The 19,971-nt window shown below is 52.0% G+C and overlaps 1 long non-coding RNA gene across 1 annotated transcript in view; it reads right to left on the reverse strand.

Moving 5' to 3' along the window:
- Positions 1 to 19,971, reverse strand: part of LOC129406095 (uncharacterized) — a 236,044-nt gene that overhangs the window by 215,821 nt on the left and 252 nt on the right. The window contains exon 2 of the long non-coding RNA XR_008630795.1: positions 16,177 to 16,311. This is a non-coding gene — a long non-coding RNA (uncharacterized LOC129406095). The remainder of the gene's footprint in view (positions 1 to 16,176; positions 16,312 to 19,971) is intronic.

Below are 19,971 nucleotides of genomic sequence, written 5' to 3' on the forward strand. Positions count from 1 at the left end.
CAGAAACCTGGTCTGCCCTGCTCACTGTTATGTGTTCCCAACAATCAAACCATAATAACAGCTTAATAAAAAGGTGTTGAACAATGAACTAATCCAGAGAAATTGAGTACTATGCCACTCAGAAAACTAGTAGAGAAAAAAGTCCTTAAGCTCTCTTGGGGGCACAGGCCCACCCCTCTTTAGACGCCAGCGTTGGACGCTCTGGAACTACTTGGCTTGGATCCCTTCCTTCATGGTCTGTTTCTTTTCAACTATCAAGTCCTGTTGCCTCTTATCCCGTTACCGCTTTATCTATACCTTTATAATTTCCCCTTTCTCATTCCTCTTGCTAGTAGCTCCATTGAGATTCCCATCCTCCTAACCTAGATTTTTTTTCACATGGCATCCTCCCTTCACTCACTCTTACCTCTGTCTGACTAATATATCTCATTTCAGAGTGTCTCTGCACGGCCCACAAAATCTTGAGAGGTTTTTCATTTTTCTTCACAATAAGTTACTTCTCCTCTGCCAGTTTCCCACCTTCAGAATCCTATCCTACAGATACTAGCTTGCTTATCACACACACACACACACACACACACACACACACACACACACACACACACACACACACACACACACACAACCACCTCTCACTCTGATTAGGCTGAGTGCCTTGAGGTCTTAGGCACAACAGAGCCCAACTCACTTCTCTTCTCTGGAATTTTCTTCTCTTCTCTGGAATGTTAGCCCCACCCCTCTCAAGTCAGCCCATCCTTCCAGAACTGGTTTAAATCTTTCTTTTCCCAAGATGCCTTCATTGACAACTTCAGACCCAGCTGGTCTCCCTAACTTTAAAATCCAAATTGGGGGGGAGGAGGCCTGAGTGATAAGATAGTAGGGAGAGTGTTTGCCTTGCAAACGGCCTACCCACGGTCTATCCCCGGCATCCCATATGGTCCCCCAAGCACCACCAGGAGTAATTCCTGAGTGCAGAGCCACGAGTAACCCCTGAGCATTGCTGGGTGTGACAAAAAAAAAAAAAAATCCAAAATGTACTTAACTTTTTTATAGTCTGATTAAACCTAGACATAGTCTAACTAGACATAGTCTGATTAAATCTAGACTCATCTAAGACCCTGGATAGTCTGCACACATTAGAGTGGACTCTGCCAATCAGAGTGGTATCCCTGACAGAAAGATGCAAAGAGGTCCTCTTCCTGTCCTAAGGGCCCCTTAGAATTCAGATTATAGGCGATTGTAAGAGCTGCCTTCCGGAAACAGACACACCTGGACAAATCCCAGCCCAAACAAGGACGAATTGTGTCTATATAGGCAAAAGTGATTTAGACCTTCTAAGCCTCAGTATCTTCATCTCTAAACTCAGGATAATGACAGTGCTAGCTCCTAGGGAACCTGTGAAGATGAAATGAGATAAAGTTAGATACAGCAATTTGCACAGTGTCTCAGGCCAGTGGTAAGTACTCACGGTATGTTAGCTATTTATTGTTGGAAGATGCTCCGATCCTTGTTCTTGGAGTTGTACTTTGTCCTTGACTTTGTTTTAGAGTATCACTGAGTCAGCCTTGCAAACAGTGATTTCCTGCAACTCCTGACCTCTGTGTCCATCCTTGGCTGGCCAAAGCACAACCTTGCAAGCAGTGGCCAGGAATGAGTTCCCTCCTGCAAGACCGTCAAAGGTGCCCCTATGTCATCTCCCTGCCCCCTGTCATGGTACCTTCGGGCTATGAATCATCTTAGGTCTTTCTGGCCTCAATATTCTCTTTATCGTTGTCTATGTATTATAAAAACAACCCAGCCTCATTTTCAAATGAGAAAAGTACAGACGAGGAGGTGGGAGAATGGCTCAAAGGGCTGGAACACAAGCTTTGCACGTAGATCTGGGTTCCAACTCGAACACCGTATGGTCCCCCAGAACAATATGGGAGTGACCCCTGAATAGCAAGAGGGGAGGACCCCCTGGGCACAGCCAGGTGTGGGGCCCCAAACCAAAATAAATGTTTTTAAATAATTTTTATGCAGAGGCAGAAATAGATAGTACAGTGAGTAGGGTACTTGCCTTGCTTGCAGCTCGCTCGGGTTCCATCCCCGGCATTCCATATGGTTCCCCCAGTACCACCAAGAGTGATTCTTCAGTTCAGAGGCAGAAGTAACTCCCTGAGCATCGCCAGATGTGGCCCCAAACCAAACATATGTATGTATGAGAGAAAGAGAGAGAGATGTACGTGAGGAGTAAGATTTTTGCTTCTCATCTAGATTTCAACTCCTGCTCTTTGGAAGTAACTAGTCAGTCATTTCCCAGGGGTGTTTCCACTGGTTGTCTTGGACAACTAGTCCTCTGTCCACACCTAGCATGACTAACATGTCCTGTCACATGGCAACATTTACTCCTTTCGTTTACATTTTTGCAGCGCTGAGGGTCAAACCCAAGGCCTTAGCCATGCAAGGCCTGAGCCCCTGAGTCGCATCCCCGGCCTCACGTACATTTCTTTTGTACAGATCAGCCATGTTTGACTTCATTAACCCTTCAAGATGAGCAATATTACTATGAAAACATTATAATGGGGGCCAGGGAGAGAGTCCTGGGGTTAAGGCAGGCGGCTGACCTCAGCTGATTCCCAACACTGTTGATAGGCCCTCCAGCCCCTCCAGAAATGATCCTGAGCTCAGAGCCAGGAGTAAGGCTTGAGCACCAGCAGGAGTTACCACCAAGGAAAACGTGATGAGAATATCCGGGTGTGCATATATACATTGGTACTATATCCTTCCTCGATGGACTCCCTGAGTCTTTGTTTGGGGGCCACAGCATCCTTTGAATGCTCAGGGGTCATTCAACATGTTCAAGGGACCCTACGCAGTGCCAGGGCTGAACCAGGGTCACCTGTGTGTAAGGTAAACTCCTTAACCCCTGTTCTGACTCTCCGCCCCGACTCCGTGAGTCTTCATGGCTTCTGATTGTCACACTAGACCAGACTGGGGGGCGAGTCCCCCAGTTCAGTTTTACCTCCTGAGTTCTCTGCCCACACATTGTTCGGTCCTGAGACCCACTGACTCACTGACCACCTTCCTCCTCTCCTCAAAATAGAAGAAAGAGGTCACTGGACTGTTTCCTCAGGATCCTGTCCAGGTTTCTCCTTTTCTCTAGAACCCTGATGGGGGGATAGGGGGTGGAAATCCCAGGCATTTGGGACTAAGATGTCAGAATCCGGAGCCTGGAGGAAGCCCCAGAGGAGGAAGGAAACGCGTCTTTGGCTCATCACGCACCACCCCCCAGCTGTTTTCCATGGACATGAGTGTGACAATAAGGACAGCGGCTGAGACGGGCTCGGGAGGTGGCCGGGAGGAGGTGAGACAGGACTTGCATCAGCGGTGACTTGGCACCACGATCTCGTGTACATCCGTCCCTGCACGCAGTGTCCTTTCCCAGGCCAAGAACAGGATGGGACGGCAGGAACTGCTTTAGCCCAGCGCGGCCTGACTCATGCAGGACCCCGAGCAGCTGCTTACTCCCTGGGTATGGGTGAAGCTCGAGCCACAAAGGGGACGCAGGACAGTGTTCGAGTTGCTTAGTTAGGATGCTGTGACCCACCAAGTTTGTAAACCACCCTGTCTCAGTTAGGGCACTGAGAAAGAGCAGTGCCGGAGCCCCCGTCTCCCACTAACCTGCAGTTACTGAGCACGACTGAAGGAACCCAGAAAGGGGCCCGCAAGGGGGCTCGGTATCTCCCTCTTGTCTCCCTCTGGCCCAGCAGACAACCCAACTGGGATGAGGTGCTTCATCCAAAAAGTATTTTCAGGGGCTGGAGCGATAGCACAGCGGGTAGGTGTTGCCTTGCACGTAGCCGATCCGGGTTTGATTCCCAGCACCCCATATGGTCCCCCGAGCACCGCCAGGAATAATTCCTGAGTGCTGAGCCAGGAGTAGTAACCCCAGTGCATCGCCAGGTGTGACCCAAAAAGAAAAAAAAAAAGAAAAAAAAATTTCCAGGGCCAGAGCGATAGAGCAGAGGGTAGGGTGCTTGCCTAGCACATGGCCGACCTGGATTTGATCCCCCAGCATCCCAGATGGTCCCCTGATTCAGGGACATAGCTGGGAGTGAGCCCTGAGCACAGCTGGGTGCAGTCCCTAACATACAAATAAAATAAATGTCTTTTCAGGTCTGTTCTTTGAGCCCGTGTTCTCCCTTGAACACGCATCTCGCTGACAGACTTGTCTTCGTTTCTTTTTTTTTCCCACTCTGGAGAAGCCCGAGTTCTCTCTTGAACATGTATTTCCTCTTTCTCTCCCTTCACATATTTCTAAGGAAGTTTCATTCAATTAAAAAAAAGAAACTATTTTGCTTTACAAAAATTTTTTTAAAAAAGGTCTTTTCTATGATTGAGTGACTGAATAACCTTTTTGCTTCTGGAGGGCAGGCAAGAAAATGACAAAATGACCCCAAGGTCTCCCCAGTCTCCTCTACTTCCCCCTGTCCCCTGCCCCATCTCTCTCTCTCTAGTCTGAGAAAAGATGTTTTATTTTTCCTGGCTGGTCCTCAAGATTCAGTCCTTTAAGATGACTGAGTTCAAGGTCAACATTAGATTGCAGCCTTCAACTTGGAGTTGGGTTGTTTGTTTGTTTGATGGGGGGTTGGGAGGTCTCAGTGATTTCGGGGAGGGGGGATTAGGCCACGTGTAGAGATGCTCAGGGATCACCTCATGGTCTCAGGGGATCATATGCGGTGCCAAATGGAGGGCTAGGGATGGAACCCAGGTCAGCTGCGTGCAAGGCCAGTGTCCTACACACCCTTATTTAACCTTTCCAGCCCTAGCTTGAAGTTTTATTTATTGGTTTTGTGGTCACACCTGGTAATACTCAGGGGTTACAACTCCGGGCTCTGCACTCAGGAATTGCTCCTGGTGCTACTTGGTGGACCACATGGGATCATGGGATGCCGAGTCTTTTTTTTTTTCTTTTTGAGTCACACCTGGCGATGCACAGGGGCTACTCCTGGCTCTGCACTCAGGAATTACTCCTGGCGGTGCTCAGAGGACCATATGGGATGCTGGGAATCGAACCTGGGTCGGCCGCGAGCAAGGCAAACGCCCTACCTGCTGTGCTATCGCTCCAGCCCCGGGATGCCGAGTCTTGAGCTTGAAATCAGCTGTGTACTATTGCTGAGACCCCAAAACTTAAGAGTTTTATTCTAGTTTATTTTTATTTTTATTTTTTTTTGGTTTTGGGGTCATATCCGGTGATGCTCAGGGATTACTCCTGGCTCTGTGCTCAGGAATTATTCCTGGCAGTGCTTGGGGAACCATATGGGATACCAGGGATTGAACCCTGATTGGCAGAGTGCAAGGCAGACACCCTCCCCGCTGTACTGTCGCTGAGACTCCAAAACTTGGGAGTTTTAAAGCAAATCTGAATCTCAGATCATGGATGATGAGAGAAGGATCTGATGAATTCATTCAATAGCGGAATGATTTGGAGGAGCTCCTGTGTCTGGGAGGGAAGCCAGAAAGCCCCGTGCTGGGCCGGCGTGCTCCTCTCCTCTCCTCCCCTCCCCTCCCCTCCCCTTCCCTCCCCTCCCCTTCCCTTCCCTCCCCTCCTCTCCTCTTCTGCCTCACCTCTCCCTGCCTAGTCTCTGCTCCTCCCCTCCCCTCCTCTCCTCTCCTTCCCTCTCTTCTCTCTCCTCTCCTCTCCTGCCTTACCTCTCCCTGCCTAGTCTCTGCCCCTCCCCTCCCCTCCCCTCCTCTCCTTTCCTCTCTTCTCTCTCCTCTCCTCTCCTGCCTCACCTCTCCCTGCCTAGTCTCTGCCACTCCACCCACCAGGCGTCCCCGCTCAGACTCCTTGGCAGCTTCCACAGATCAAATAATGATGAAATATTTTCAGCGCGTTTCTAGTCAGGTGAGTCTGGTGTCCTCCGGCCCTCCTGGCGTGTTGTGTGAGAAAGGAGGAAGACTTGAGGGATAAAGGGCCCAGTTCCACTCAGGGCTTGGTTCTGATGTCACTGTGCCACAACAACGCTCGCGACCTCCAGCCACTGCAGACAGCCGTGCCCAGACTACAGCGAAGTGTGCAAGCCCTGTCGTCACCACAGCAATGACAAAGGGAAGGGAAAGGGGATAAAAAGGAAGTTAAGGAACCCAAACACTACACTGTTCAATAGGCAGGGCAGAGTGTAGCAATGTCGCAGGGTAGCACTGTTGTCCCGTTGTTCATCAATTTGCTCGAGCGGGCACCAGTAACGTCTCCATTGTGAGACTTGTCATTACTGTTTTTGTTTTTGGCATGTCCAATACGCTATGGGTAGCTTGCCAGGCTCTGCCGTGCAGGCGGGATACTCTCGGTAGTTTGCTGGGCTCTCTGAGAGGGATGGAGGCATCGAGCACGGGTGGGTCGTGTGCAAGGCAAACGCCCTACCCGCTGTGCTATCGCTCCAGTCCGTAGCAATGTAAGGGTCTAAATTAAAGTGGCTCAAGGTCCTTACATTGTCTTGTTAAAAAGGATAAAAATTGTGATTAATTTTTAAATATCTGGGAGATTATCTAATAGAATAGACAGAGAGGGGGCTGGAGAGATAATACAGAGGGTAGCCCATGGCCAACTCCCTGGCATCCCATATAGTCCCCTAAGCCCCACTCTCTCTCTCTCTGTATCTCTCACACATGCACTGACCCACACTCTCATACACATACACATACACTCCCCTGTCTGTCTATCTCTTTTACACATACAGTCTCCACTCTTTCTCTCTCATACACACAGACTCACAAATATACACATATTTTCTGTCTCTGTCTCTCTGACTCTCTGACTCTGACTCTCTCTCTCTCTCTCTCTCCACACACACACACACACACACACACACACACACACATACACATCGCCCTTGAGTAAATGGCATATGCTCAACACAGCCCCAGGGCCTCTGAGGACATTTCCGTCTTTCATATCTTTATCATTTCCTGGGACCAGGATTCGCCCCATTTTCGGCCCTTCTCTCATTTCCTTGGATTCCCTGTGCACGCTCCACCCACCTCAGTGCCTTTGTATGTGCTGCTCTCTGCCTAGCCTCTTTCTTATGCTGCCACCCAGGCGCCGTAACACCACTCATCATCCTTTAGGTCTGCATACAAGTGTCCCCTGTGAGAAGAACCTTCCCAAAGCCTTGGCCTTCACCCCCTCTCGTTCTGTGCAGGGATCACTGTGTCCTTCCCCCACACACACACGCACCATCGTCTGATGAACGCACAGCCCGCTAGACTGCATGCTCCATGAGGGCAAGAACCCTGTCGCACGCTCCTGGATAGTGCCTGGCAGCTGGCCGCTGCTCAGTCAATATTGACGAAAGAAGGCATGAAAACATGCCTACCGAGAGAAGGGCACTCTGCCCAGACACAGGTGTTCTATACCCAGAAGCTTTGCCCAGTTACGCTACACACTTGCGTTCATTCATTCACAGATTATTTACTTACCATTCCTGTGTGTCAGGGAATTGCAGGCAGCTGCCTTTAAAGGTCTTTCCTGACTATAAACACACTCGCGCTGTTTACAGGGCAAGGCTGTGGGGGGAGAGGTTTGAAGCCAAGCGTGACTGGCGTGTCAGCAGAGCTAGTGAACCCACGGCTGGGAGGACAAGGCCCACCGTTGCTGGCCTGTAGACTCCGAGCAAAGGCAGAAGGATTGAGCAACCAACCACCAACCTTCCCAGGGCTACTAGGCTGGGCTACAGTCCATGGCACTGAGGGCTGAATTCTGGGTATCCGAGCAACGTCAGGCTAAAATAACGAAGTCTGACTATAGACAACTGCTCTGCTTCAAACTCCCCTGTAGGAAAAGCACCGAACAACTACATGCTCCTTGACTAATAAAGTTTCTATCCTGTTCATATATGGATACTAATGACTACACCTTTGGTTCTTCGTTCTCAACAAGGATGAAAAAATTTTTAAGATCTCTGCACTGTAGCACGGCACTATTGTCCTGTTTGTTGTTCACTGATTTGCTTGAGCGGGCACCAGTAACGTCTCCATTGTGAGACTTGTTGTTGCTGTTTTTGGCATATCGAATACACCACGGGTAGCTTGCCAGGCTCTGCAGTGAGGGCAGGATACTCTCGGTAGCTTGCCGGGCTCTCGGAGAGGGACGAAGGAATCGAACCCGGCTCAGCCGCATCAAGGCAAACGCCCTACCTGCTGTGCTATCATTCCAGCCCTCTAAGGACATTAATAGCAATAATAGCTATAGCAGGAGCTAATATTTATTGATCATCGGACAGACAGTACAGATGTCTGTATCAATAACTATCTCTCTGGTATCCCTGCATTTGTTAGAGAGAGAGACAGACAGACAGACAGAGACAGAGACAAAGACAGAGACAAAAAGAATATACTCTTTGGGGACCTCTCTTGGCAGTGTTCCTGACTTGCTACTCAGGGATCACTCCTGGTGGTGCTGGGGGTAGAATCTGGGGTTCTCACATACCCCCAAGTTATCTCCTAGCCCCCTGTAGAAGCTCTTTCAATCTTCATATTTATTAGCTTGTGCCGGTACAGTTTAAAATCTTCCAGTCAGGGGGGCTGGAGTGATAGCATAGCGGGTAGGGCGTTTGCCTTGCATGCGGCTGACCCGGGTTCAAATCCCAGCATCCCATATGGTCCCCTGAGCACTGCCAGGAGTAATTCCTGAGTGCAGAGCCAGGAGTAGCCCCTGTGCATCGCCAGGTGTGACCCAAAAACCAAAAAAATAAATAAATAAAATAAAATAAAATAAAACCTTCCAGTCAGTCACCTCTATTGATAAAATAATAATGTATAAATTCCACACCATGTCCTTCAAGGCCCTTCGGGTCCCTGAGAATTTCTGCTCTCATATATCCAACCCCCCATTCCCCACCCCCCACCCCGAGCTAGCTCTAGCAGCATCAACCTTTGTTTTGTAACCCAGTGCACTAAGCTGGTTCCTACCTCAGTGCTTTTGCACCAACTAGTCCCTTCTCCTGGTCACTAGATCTCTGCCCAGTCATATCAGCCTGACTCCACCACATCCTGATGCCGTTGCATGTTCCTTGTTTACTGTCACCACACCACGACACCCTCTCTGAAAGGACCTGACTTCCTTATCTGGTCCATTTGCATTGGTTTCCCCTAATGAAAAGATTTATTCCATGTGGAATATTCTTCATGGATCTTGTTCACCCTTGAGTTCTCAGAACTCAACACAAAACCCAGCCACACTTTCCACAAAGAAAGAAACAGATGACACCAGACCTCCGGTAGTTGAGGCTGGAGCGACAGCACAGCAGGTAGGGCACTTGCCGGGTTCGATCCCCAGCATCCCATATGGTCCCCCAAACACCTGAGTGGAGAGCCAGGAGGAGCCCTGAGCATCGCCAGGTGTGACCCAAAAGAGAAAAAAAAAAATCCCCAAACAAGAAGGAGCTCTTGTATTTATGGGCCAAATAGCTCAGCAACACAACCTTTATATGCAGAACCCCCCTCAGCTCCCCAACACACACACACACACACACACACACACACACACACACACACACACATACACACACAGCATTGAGCACTGCCAGGAGCAACTCCCAAGCCTCCAAACCAAAACCAAACAAACAAACAAAAAGAATTCTGTCAGGCTGAGCGTCATTAGGTGACTCACTCCAGTTAGAGGTAGCAGCAAGGGGGAGAGTTATCACAGTGGCCCGCTGGCCCAAGGCTTTTTTTTTGGCAGGGGGAGAGAGGACGTTCCTAACTAAGGCTCAGGGGACCCAAGGACTCGGCCCTGGTAGTTGGGCCAGCTGGAGAGTTACGTGCTGCTGAGGCGCAGTGATGCCAGGGGGGGTGGGGGGCCGCCAAGTTCTCTGGAGTCCAGTGCTGGGGGCCAAACGGTGCCAAGGATCACACACGGGCCTCACTCAAGCGAGGCACTGACGCTCGTCCTCAGCGTGTCTCCCCAGCGGTGGGTCCCGCGCTCCACCCGAACTGAGATCTCTCCCTTGAATCCGGTCAGCCACGCTCCCCACGGCCGCCCTTTATTCATTCTGAGCAGAGAGCCTGGCCCGGGGCCAGGCAGCAAGGAGCTGGCAAGTCAGACGTGGAGACTGAGAAGTAGCACAACTTCTTTGGAAAATGTGGGGGCTTCTGGAAATGCCTACGAACGCTGAACCCGTCCCTGGTCGACGGCCACAGACTCGCCGATAGGCGCTGCAGAGTCACGGGCAGGAAGTTCACAGAAGTAGGGTCTTCTTTGTGTCTAGGGACTGTTTTAGGGGCTACACACAGGGGTGCTCAGGACCCCATGCCACCCGCAGTTGTGCGAGGGTCGGGAGTCACAGGGACATCCTAGGGCATGCTCAGAGAGAGGGCAGGCGGTGGCGGGGGACTAAACCGTGGGCCTTCCTCACGCCAGCCACCTGAACCACGTCCAGGCCCAGACACTGCGCAAACAGCAGAGCTGATGGAGGCGGCGGTCAGCAGTAGCACAGACAGACACACTGTCATGAAATCGTGGCATAGGACAGTCCACATCCCAGTGCCTGCCAGGGAAGTGTGTGACTTCGAGTTTTACCCCAAGGGCCACCTGCAAGTGCTGAGCATGATCCCGGGGACTCTGCCGTCACCCCACAGCCAGGTTTGGACAAGCCCAGCTCGAGACTAAGACCCCGAGAACTCCACAACCCAACAAGCGAGCCAGGCCAAAGAGACAGGACCCAGAGTAGGGTGTATGCACGGAGCTGGTGCAGGGCGGAATCCCCGGCATCCCAACAGGCTCCCTGAGCCCCACCAGGAGCGATCCTGAGCACGGCCCAAGCCAACCAACACCAAATGAATCAATGAGTCATTTCATTTCAAAGAGGGATGAGCATCCCGGCTGGGCCTGTGACCGCAGCTGGGGTCACGTGTGCAATGTTGCAAGTGAGGAAGTGAGTGGGACCCCCAGTGAGCACCTGTTCATCACAACACTAATGGGGAAAAGAAGGGGCAGGAAATCATAGATAGATACATAGATAGATAGACAGACAGACAGACAGAGAGTGAGTGAGAGAGAGAGAGAGAGAGAGAGAGAGAGAGAGAGAGAGAGATTTTGTTGGGGGTTTATTTATTTTTGCTTTGGGACCATACCCTGCGTTGCTCGGGGCTTACTCGTGGCTCTGGACTCAGGGATCACTCCTGGGATAACTCTGCGGACCAAACCTGGGTCTGCCACATGCAAAGCAAATGCCCTACTCACTGTACAGCCCACTCAAGCAATGAAGAGCTGGAGACCCAGGACAAGGTTCTAGTCTATCCAATTCTACAGCTGATCCCCGTTCAAGTCCCTGTACCCCATACCATCTCCCAAACCCCACTAGGCGTGATCCCTGAGCACAAACCCAGAAGGAAGCCTAAGCACCACCAGTGTGGCCCCCAAGCCAACCAACGAACGAAAAAACCAAAACAGTCACCCACCCAAGCAAGCAAACAGAAAGACAGTCAGGGTCGAATCCCTAGGTCCACAGTTGTGTTCATCTGTGACCATTTCTGGAATTGCGCGTCACGAATTTTTCAGAATTTGCTTATGTAGAACCACGTGCAGTTCTCGTCTTAGAACATGAAAAACTGTTGCATGTGAATCGTTTCGGACAGCCCAAGTAGTAACACCCCACTTCACTGAAGCCATTCCTTCAAGAAGGGATAAAAGCTCCCACCGAGTTGAATTGTTTTGTATGTGGCTCTTTGTCGAGTGGTCTGAGAAAGGGCCTGTGTCTGCCACAACTCGTGGGCTTGTCGGAAACAGCCTCGGAGGGATCTGAGTTCTTCCCTATGGCTAGTGTGTCACTCCCAGGACCCTCCTCTGGGGATCCGCACAGCCCCTGCATCGGCTCTCAGACTGCCCGGAGAGGCTTGCCCTGCCCTCTCCCCAAAGGCAGCTCATGCCTTTATCACTTCCTTCATGAATTAGATGTTTGTTTTGCTCTGAGGGCCACCCCAGCAGTGCTTGGGGAACCGTGCCACGCAGGGCAAGACCGGCTAGGAAAGCAAAGCTGCGCTTCCACCCTGTCTGCCTCTTCTGGGGGCCTAAGGGATTCTGTTTTTTTTTTTTGTTTGTTTGTTTTGCTTTTTGGGTCACACCCAGCGATGCACAGGGGTCACTCCTGGCTCTGCACTCAGGAATTACCCCTGCCGGTACTCAGGGGACCATATGGGATGCTGGGAATCGAACCCGGGTTGGCCGCGTGCAAGGCAAGCACCCTACGCGCTGTGCTATTGCTCCAGCCCCGGGATTCTGTTTTTTAAACAAAAAGTCCCTCCAGGTGCTGCTCAGTCTAGCAGAGAAGAACAGGCCTGAGGGTTTAGTGCTCAGGCCCGGAAGTGCTCAGTGGGGGTGGCAGGGGATTGCAGCTCAGACTGCGGGCACTGTACTCACCAGGCACAGACTCTGCCACTTGTGCTGCCCCCAGCTGCTCTGTGGTGGATTTGGCGAACATCTGAAACTGGGTTTTCGGGGCCAGCAGGGAGGGCATTTGCCTTGCACACAGCCAACCCCTGTTCGGTCCTCGGCAACCCATATGGTCCCCTGAGCACCACCAGGAAGTAATTCCTGAGTTCAGAGCCAGGAGTAACCCCTGGGCATCGCCGGGTGTGACCCAAAAACCAAAAGAAAAACACAAAGTGAAATTGGGTTTCGCCTTTAATTTCATTTTTGGCACCGGGTTACTGGTAGGATTCCTTTCCTGAAACCTTCCTGCACAACCCCCTCCATCAGAAAAATCAGCCCCCCCGCCCCCGTCCCAGAGTCCCCTGAATCCCCAACATCTGACGTTGTCATCTTTATTTTTCAGATTTACTTTTCATTATCCTCTCCCTTTAGTGGACTAAACTGGTGGACAAGGAACTTACAACTGAATCACTTTTGTATCATTTTTCGGAGGGTGGTAGGGGGTGGGTCTCACTGGATGGTGCTTAGGGCTTACTCCTGGCTCTGCACTCAGGAATCACCCCTGGCGGTGCTCAGAGGACCCTATGGGATGCTGGGAATCGAACTCACGTCGACTGCGTGCAAGGCGAACGCCTTACCCACTGTACTATTGCTCCAGCCCCCACCTTCCAAGTCTTAAGTGAGCCATGTTCTTGCATTTGGTGTGAATTTGTAATAACACAGATTTGAATGGCAGGCATAAAAATAAATGAATAAAGATCTTGGATTAGGTTATGGCTCAGTTGTATAGTACGTGTCTCACATCACTGAGACCATAGATTCAATTTCCAGCACCCCCCAAACAGAGAGCGCCCTCAAAAATAATATCTATATTAATTTTTTTAAAAATCTCAATTTGGGCATGGGGGTAGCACAGAGGTCAGGGACCCCTCATGCTCCAGACTCTGATTTGGGACCTGGGTAGCACGTGCCCCTTCTCTCCCCTCTCTCCGCCCTGCCCTGCTCTACCTTGGGACGTGCCACTGATCCCCAACACCATGGCCTCAAGCCCTGGCATTAAAACCTCCCCCTAATTCATGGACTATCACTGAAAGTAAAGGGGGAGAGGCCAGGTCCTCTTCTCTCCCGGCCCCCCAAAAACCAAAGTCCTAATTCCGAATCCAAAGATGATACAATGCAAATATCGGACTTTACATTTACACAGTTGAGGAAATAACTATAACTACTGCATCAGGGATGCTTCTTTCTTTTGCCTAATACTCCACTGCCTAGTTCAGCCAAGAGCCAACAAAGTAAGGGGTTTGGAGGATGGATGGGGAGGAGGAAATTAATGACCAATATTATTACAACAAAGCTAAACAGAGGGGAAAAGAAAGAAACACACACACACACACACACAGCCCTAATTTCAGAATATGCATCTTGAAAACCTCACACCTATTAGCGTCCACAATATGCACACAACATCCCCTTTTTACAGGGAAGAGATTAAGATTTACGCAAAGTCACCAAGTACTTGACACCCCTCCCCCCTACTGATAGGAGAGAAACATCCCTTCTGGAGAGATAGTGCAGCAGGTAAGACAACATGCATTGCCTGTGGCCAGGTCTGGTTCGATTCCTGGTACCACATATGGTCTCCTGAGCTATGAGTGACCCCTGAGCATAGGAATGAGGCAGGAGAAAGCCCTGAGCACCCCTGGGTATGGCCCAGAGATGGAAAGACAGAAAAGCGCGAACTTGCCCACATTCAGCGGTGTGCCTTGCGGTCTGCTACCAGGGACCTGCTTCTATGACCTCTACTGGGCCAGCTTGAAATCCATCACGCCTCTGGGGACGTGGCTCGAATGGTAGAGCACAGGCCGGTGGGTCTGTGTCTGGCACTCCCCCTATCCCTAAGCACCACGAGGGATTGCCCTGGAACTCTGAGCACTGCTGGGAATGGCACCTCCCCCCACCCCCCATCCCAAATAAAGGTCTGCCTGTGTGAGGCTGAGAGCTGAGCCCCACATCATTAACAGTGCCGCGATAATCCCCAGTGCCATGAGGGCACACAGTCAGGTGTGGTAGCCTGACATCACAGCGACAACAAAGGGGAGGAGGAGAGAAAAATGCCAACCAACTCTTGGGTGAACCCGTCACACTGCTTAAATTGCCACGACTTTTGTCCTTCAAAATTATACGAATAGGTCCAAAGAGTGAGTCGTGTGGGAAGAGCGCTTGCCTCACCCCAACTAACCCAGGTTCAATTCCCAGCCCCCAGAGGGTCCCCCAAGTCCCACCAGAGGAAATCTCTGAGCATAGAGCCAGGAGTAAACCCTGTGACCAGCTGGATGTGGCCCAAAAACTAATAAAATTGCACACACAAGTCAAGAATTTCTCGGTATTCACATTGTAACTAATAATGAAGAACGTTTGATTTGGTTTGGGAGCCACACCCAGTGGGGCTCAGGGCCTACTCCTGGCTCTGTGCTCCTGATGGTACTCAGGGGACCATGGGGTGCCAAGGATGGAACCCAGACTTTCTACAGGCAAAGCATGCATTCCAGCCTGCTAAGTGCTGTCTGTCTGTCTGTCTGTCTGTCTGTCTGTCTCTCTCTTTGGGTCATACCTGGTGATGTTCAGAGGTTACTCCTGGCTCTGCACTCCTAGTGGTGTGTTAAGCTACACTTTGCCTTTCAGATTGTTTTCCTCTTCTCTGAGATTCTGATGCTCCCAGATAAGTGGGCTCCGCTTAGATTTCTTGCCCGTTCCCTGAGTGGAGATGGCTGGCTATGCTGCTGAGTCACCATCGTGACATGCATCCAGCCTCCACCGCACATCAGGACTGCTCTGGGTGCTTTGGAAAGGGGCAGCCCTCCCAGCCAGCCCTGCGCAGCGCTACTCTCCATTTCCATATTGCGGAGGAGCAAACGGGCCACAAGGCTGAACAGCTTCTCCAAAGCTAACGGCACTTGTTAAGGATTGGCCTGAACCTCAGCTGCTGGTGTTCAGTGTCCGTGCATCTGTCCTTCGAGTTCTTCAGCCTTCAAGGCTCCACCAGCTGCATACACAGCCTTGGCACGAAAGTCAAGATCAAATTCTGACTTCTGAGGCATCCACCACTCCCCCAACGCGTGATGGCCCCTGGTTATCTTCCTTTGCATTCCCCACAGTTCCTCCCTGCTCCTGGGGACTTGGACCCAGTGCCAGCCATTTCAACCAAGGCCAACAGAGATGCAAACGGATGCCAGCGTTAGCAGATAGTGGTATCACGCTGACTGCATGGTGGTGGCATTGGGGAGGCGTGGAGGACACCCAGAGATTTAGCAGGTGCTGCGTCTGCGCTCTCCATATCTGAGCTCCAAGGTTAACCGGCTCCAAGGCCCCCAGAATGTGTTCAATGCCCCGCCCCATCCCTTCGCTCTCTGCACTTTCTAATGTACCTCTGACGTTAACGGAATTTAATTTGTCCTTCTGGCCATTGGTTTTTTTTTTTTTTTTTTTGCTTTTTGGGTCACACCTGGTGATGCACAGGGGTTATTCCTGGCTCTGCACTCAGGAGTTACCCTTGGCAGTGCTCAGGGGACCATATGGGATGCTGGGAATTGAACCCGAGTCGGCCGCGTGCAAGGCAAACGCCCTACCCGTTGTGCTATCACTCCAGCCCGTTTGATATCTTAACTCTCTGGCTGGATGTATTAGCAGTACAAGTTACAGAAGGTCTATGCAGGTGGCACAAGAAAGCTGCTGAGGTTGGGGTCTTGGTGCCCAGTGTTTAGTACCTGATGTACAGCGGATGAATGCCAGCGGAACAGAGACATGAACGAGGCTGCTGACGACAGCTGTGAGGGAGAGCACACTCACCCCACTCGCACCTCCAACCACAGGGCGGTGTCACTCTGGACACGTCCTTTGTCCTGAAATACAAGGGCAAAAACAGTGTCTATCTCTCTTATCACTGTAACTCCCACACATGTCGCTGTGCCTAACACATAGGAAGAACACAGACTCATTTAAACAAATCTCTGGCTTATCTGGTGGAAAGGAAGGAAGGAAGGAAGGAAGGAAGGAAGGAAGGAAGGAAGGAAGGAAGGAAGGAAGGAAGGAAGGAAGGAAGGAAGGAAGGAAGGAAGGAAGGAAGGAAGGAAAGCAGAAATAGAGGAAGGAAGGAAGGAAGGAAGGAAGGAAGGAAGGAAGGAAGGAAGGAAGGAAGGAAGGAAGGAAGCAGAGAGAGAGGAAAGAGGAAGGAAGGAAGGAAGGAAGGAAGGAAGGAAGGAAGGAAGGAAGGAAGGAAGGAAGGAAGGAAGGAAGGAAGGAAGGAAGGAAGGAAGGAAGGAAGGCAGGCTTGCCAAGAGAGGTGTATAGGTCTGTCCTTGAATCAGAGTCCTGTTCTCTCAGTACTCCCACAAACTCAGCTCCTGGGGCCTGGTGCGGCCAGTCTGACAACAGGGAAAACCTCAAACTGAAGCCACTTGTGTCCCCTCGCTGCCAGCCAATAGGGGTTAGGACCTTCATACCGAGGCTAGGCTGAAGGGCTGCAGGACCTTGCTGGAAAGCACGGAAGGCCATTGGCGTTTGATTCTCACAGCAAGGTGAGACCTGGGAAGACTGAGCAGCTTTGAAACCAACAGCTGAAGATGAAAAACTTGGTTTTGAAACCCAGCACAGACCTACTGGGGTCCATTCCTGGAAGACAAATGTGGGCTCCAGCTGACTTACAGGCAGGAGCACACGCACTGCAGGAGGCCCAGATTCCGTCCCAGCACCACCTGATCCCCCAGTACCGAAAGGAAGGTATCCCCTCAGCACCTCTGGGTGTGGCTCAAAAATGCAGGGGGCGGAGGGGGGGTGAGAAAACATGGATGCGAGATCTTCAAACTGTCTAGGAACAAATGTTTTACATTCCTCCAGGTGGTGCCTCTGTCTCCTCCCCCCAGACACTGGAGAAATTTCCAGAAAGCCTTTGCTAAGGGTGTCTGCCTCTTTCCTGGCCAACTTCAACCCTGCCACCTGGCCACAAAAGCCTCCAGTGGGCACCTTTATGTCAGGCCCTTCCCAACTCCCACGGTTTCCATTGCTCACTCTCCCCCTCCCCGGGGCTCAGTCCTTTGCAATCTTCAGGGCTCCCCCCAACAGCGTACCCCACTACAGCAGCAAGCTACTTCCAGCCTGAAAGATAAACCAGAGAGGTTAAGGCATCTGCGGCCCAACCTCCCCTCAAGAAGAGTCAGGGTAAGCCTGCCCATTATGGACAGGTAGGTGAGTGGATGGACGGAAGGATGGGCGAATGGATGGATGGACAGATGGATGGATGGGTGGGTAGAACGGACAGGTGGAATGATGGATGAACGGATAAGTTTCTCATAAAAGTTGCCCCAAGACACTCCTTTTATTATTTGCTTGTCTTCCGGTGATATCCGGCAGTGCTGGAGGCTAATTCCTGGTGGTGATGTAGCAGATCAGGCACTGCCTAGGATGGAACCCAGGTCCCCGTGTGCCAGCCCTGCAATTCAATCTGTTGAGCTTTCTAAACTGGGCACTGGCTCACTCTTGGCCAGTGCAGTTCTGGGGGTGGGAGATGGGGGTGGGGGGGCAAGAGTTTCCACAACCCCGCCCAGGACTGAGGTCACCTCAACTCTTCCTTCAAGAAAATTTTCTTTAAAAGACCTGGAATGAAAACCTGTCTCTTGGCTCCAATAAAGGAAGCAGGAGAGGGGCAGCTGTCTCCACCTTCCACTGCACCCCCTCCCAAGCCCCCCCCCCCGCCCCTCACAGCCCTGGGGGTGCTGAAAACAGTCATTATCTCCATCCTTCTCTTTGTTTGATAAGCGATTGCCATCCTTCTTATTGAGCAGAACCAAGCCTGAGCTGGGAAAGCCTCACTCCAACTTTTCTCGTTTAATGTTCTCAAACCACTGCAAGAAAAAAACTGGGGAGGGGGGTATTGCAGGGGTGAAAGTGGTGCCAGGAAGGGATGGTATAGCACAGGAGGAAATGACTGTTGCAAAGAGCTGGAATACCATCAGCTCTACCACTCACTAGCTTCCCTTCACCCTTGGCCTGTTTCAACCTGACACATGTGGAAAATGATAAAGGGTGGTCTTGAGTAACTGTAAAATACTTTGTTGTCTTTATCTTTCTCAGAGCCAGTGCTAGTGCAGCAGTTACAGCGTTTGCTTTGCATGCAGCTGACCGGGTTCCTGTCCTGGCCTCCTGTAAGGATGTGGAGCCCAGGCAGGCGTGGTCCCTTGATACTGGTGATGGGATTGATGTCGGAAAATTGCACACATGGAATTTGGTCGTGACTGGTTGCTGTAAAGTTGGGTGCTCTGAATAACTTTGCAAAGTACAGTACCTCAATACAAAATATATATTTTTTAAAAATTCATAATCTTTCTCTGGGCTTGAAAGGAAAGCTTAAGGACGCAGGCCTGCTGGGTCAGGAGGAGCTGAGGACAGGGCGTCCCAGCTGAGGTAGGTCAGCGTGGCTAGGAGGCATTTCCGACTAGGGCTTGGTGACCTTGGTCGCTAATCTGGCTGTGGGAAACGCGCCGCGCCCGCCTGCAGCGTCCTGGCCTCCCTGCACCAGGCCAGCCCTCGGGTCGGGACTCCTCGGACGACAGCCCGGAGCGGTCCCGAAGTGAAGGAGGAAGGGGGGGGGGAAAGCTTCCCGGCCGGGAGGAGGGCAGAACCCAAGAGCAAGTCTAACCTTCAAGAGGTCCAGGCCCCGGCCCGGCCCTGCCTGGCCGCCCCGAGGCCGCAGCCGCTGGGGCTGCTGGGCGGAGCCGGGCCCCTGCGGGCCTCCCCGCCTTCCCGGGAGTAAGGCCTAATGGCGGGGGCTTTTCTTTCCTCCAGCCTAGCCCGAAGCGCTCCCCCACCCCACTAACTGCAAAGACAAGCTCCCCGGCGGTTCCCGTTTCCTCTGCGGCTCCCGAGCCCAGTTGTTATTGAACCCCGCGGCCACCCCGGCTGCATCCTCTGCGCCGCGGGCTCCACCCATCCACCTGGCCGAGTCCCTCGCTCGCTCCGGCTTCCCCTAAGGGGAGTCAGTGGGGGGGTGGTGAAGGGAAGGCAGGGGGCTGGCGGCCGTGGAGGGCAGTGCCCTTGGGCGGGCAGAGGCTCCTTAGCCCGGCGTCCCCGAGGAGAGGGGGGCAGCTGGCCAGGGCAGCGAAGGGCGGACGGGCGCTGGGGCACTGCGGACTTTACACTGGGCGGGGGGAAGGGGCGCGCGGGGAGGCCGAGAGCCAGGTTTCGCCTGGTGTAGTGGCCAGCATCGCCCCGGGGGCGGGGGGGGGGGACACTGGAGCCGGAAGAGGCCTCGGCCCCGCTGCGGTCCACACCCAAGAATGGGGTGGGGGGAGGGGCGGGGTGGTCGGCTCTAGCTCGGGCGACTCAGCGTCAGCAAAAGAACAGTATTCACGCAGCAACCCCCCACTCCACCTTTTTTTTTTAATGAATGTGAATATTTGCTATTTTCTTAATTTGGGGGATGGGTTTAGTAAATGCAGCTTCTGGATCCCTCCCCCCCACCCCCGACGCCCCACTCCAGAGACGAGAAGGCACCCAGTAGGGTTCTT

This window comes from Sorex araneus, chromosome 6, assembly GCF_027595985.1.
Source record: "Sorex araneus isolate mSorAra2 chromosome 6, mSorAra2.pri, whole genome shotgun sequence".
NCBI lineage: Eukaryota > Metazoa > Chordata > Mammalia > Eulipotyphla > Soricidae > Sorex > Sorex araneus.